Source organism: Sinocyclocheilus anshuiensis, unplaced genomic scaffold (genome assembly GCF_001515605.1).
Source record: "Sinocyclocheilus anshuiensis isolate Anshui unplaced genomic scaffold, SAMN03320099.WGS_v1.1 scaffold1979, whole genome shotgun sequence".
Lineage (NCBI taxonomy): Eukaryota > Metazoa > Chordata > Actinopteri > Cypriniformes > Cyprinidae > Sinocyclocheilus > Sinocyclocheilus anshuiensis.
The window spans coordinates 315107-317787 of NW_015548473.1; the positions used below are offsets into that span (position 1 = coordinate 315107).

General features: G+C 38.0%; 1 protein-coding gene across 2 annotated transcripts in view; it reads left to right on the forward strand.

Moving 5' to 3' along the window:
* Positions 1–727: 727 nt before the first annotated feature.
* The window catches only part of LOC107656780 (serine/arginine repetitive matrix protein 2-like), a 13641-nt gene continuing 11687 nt past the window's right edge, over positions 728–2681 (forward strand). For both annotated transcript variants that reach the window (XM_016444720.1, XM_016444721.1), the window contains exon 1: positions 728–892. The gene's annotated coding sequence lies outside the window, so the exon portion shown is untranslated. The remainder of the gene's footprint in view (positions 893–2681) is intronic.

Below are 2681 nucleotides of genomic sequence, written 5' to 3' on the forward strand. Positions count from 1 at the left end.
ATGCATTAAAATACACAATGATAGTCTAGTAATGTAATTATATAGCATGGGATTCAAATCCTGAATTGACAGCTGAATTTACTTTTGTTTTCTTTTTAGAATACTATTTATTGGAAAAACCCAAGTCAAAATAAAATGAACAATTATTATTTACAATAAAACATTACTTAATTTAATTAGCTACTGCAACGTCTTGAGACCCAGTTATAACCTTTCGAATTATGAACACCTTTACTGTCGCTATGATTATTAACACCATTGCTGTCGCTATTCTAGAACATTAAGAACACTGAAGTCCTGCATTGATTCAGTCTTTCAAGTATAACAGTTATACAGTTTCAGTAGTTCAACTGGTAGGCCAATAACATTTCACCGACAATGCCAAGGCTGCAGGTTTAATTTACAGGGATAATAAATACTTAAAAAAATGACTGTATTTACTGCCACATAAAAAAAAAAATGAAAGTAAATACTATGTACATTAAAAGGTGAATGTGTAACTGTAAAATTAGAATGTCTATCCATCTGTCTAACCCCCACCATAATATCCATCCTATCTATCTATCTATCTATAGTTCGAAAAGGTAGAAATATAACAGACTTTTATATGAGCCTTTATTATTTAATTGATTTTTGTTTTGTTTTATAACAACGGTACTGTAACTGATCAAATACGTAGTGAAGCCGTGAATGCGAATTCAGTTGGCTGGCACTAGATGCCGCTCTGTTCTTGTAGATACAACGACAGACGAGCGAAGAAGTCTTGGGGTCCTGTTTCATGTGTTTCTGGGATACTGGCGGACTTACTGTGGTCTGAATGTCATGGCGACAAACAGCGAGCAACTTTCCCGATGTTTCGTAATTGATACAAATCAAGAAATCCACAACACAGGTGAGTATATGTGGGTGAAATATTTCTCAAGAATAATGGCGGCCTAATTTAAGAATACGACGGGAATGACCGAGCTGAAGGCTGTATGTTTGTTGTTAAGCATGTTACGAATAGGATGCTAAGCTAATACAAGCTAACGAGTCTTTGTCCGCGTGTTCTGTTAGACGCTTATCCAACTGTGTTTATTACGTGTTATTATTTTCTACGCCCACATAATTTAATATTATCACAGCACATATAGATTAACTCTATTGTACCTGTAAATGAGCTGGCATTGCAGTTGCAGAGCACGCTTGTAGAGTTAGCCTTTGTAGCAGGCGCGTGGTGAGTTGGCCGCGGGGAGCGCATCTCCATACTGTCTTCCGAATGAAACAGCGTGCAAACAAACATATACGAGGTACTATATGTGTTTATACTAACCGTAGGCATATATATGTTGTTTATGAAAATAAAATTTACACAAAACAATGTCGTCTATCCATGAGGTGCATTAAACCAAAACAATCGCACGAGGTGTCGCGTGTGCCCTCTTTACCGCGTTAGCCGGGTTGCTTAACTGCATTTAGCAATCATTTAACGTAGTGATATTCTTATATTTGTGCTTCTGTATGCTTGGCCTGAGTGACTGTTTGTAAAACTCCACTGACTGAATGATTACATTTTTTCCAAAGTGCCGTTGGTTGTTTCTGTCGGTTGTATGTTTAAAACACGTTAGCGTAACTATTTATCGATCATATGAATAATTTTGAATTTCTCATTGTCCAAGATCGTTGTGTGTGTGTGTGTCTGATAATTGGAATATTTCAAATGTCCATTACAGAAACTTACCATGGTAACCAGAGTTTCCTTCGAAATACTTGATTTCCTACCATTTAGACACTGGTGTCAACAAACTAGAGGGACATTTAAAATGAAGGATAAGGCATTTTACACATTCTAAGAGTTCACAAATTAAGCGTTCCCCTTCATTTATTTTGATTTTTTAAACAGTAGTACTTTTGGGGCCAAACTGGTTACCATGGTAAGTTTTTGTTAGGGTTAGTAATTGGGTGTGGTACCATAGCCCACTTAAATTTGCCATGATAACCATAGTTGTGTGAAAATTGTATACTTTCATGGGACATATACTTCCAGCCACCATAGTCAAACAAATATAGATTTAAAAAGTTTTTTGTTCCCCTTGTGATTTTACAGTAACATAACAGTAATGCCGAGTTCACACTGCACGATTTTAGCCCGATTTTTCACTCGCCGACAGGTTTTGCGAAATCGCCGACAAATGCCCGACATCGGAGGCAAATCGGTGCTCGTTCATGCGAGTGACAATCACGCAGTGTGAATTATCAAAGACGCGCGATCTGAGGGAATCGCCGATGCGTCGCCGACACCCGCGAAATATTTGGCATGCTAAATATCTGGAGCTGTCGGCGATTCACAATCACGCTGTGTGAAATGAGTTCTGACTGAAAAACACATCGGCGATGACCTACAGCCAATGAGAGACCAAGATACAGGGCAGCGGAAAGTTCGGGGAGGAGTTATAGACCAGAATATCAGTATTTTAATAGATATATGAACAATTATGTCATACAGAAACAAGCACAAACATTTGCTTGACCAGCCACAACATCAGCATAACAGTTACTGCAAAATTATTTACCTCCAACTCTCTTTGCAGAACACCCAATCCCTGTTCCCTGCATCTCCCTCCTGCATAATCTGTTTTTCTTTTTCTCCTTGTAGCTGGAAATCAGCTCACAGACAATTTGCGGGCTATATATATTTTTTT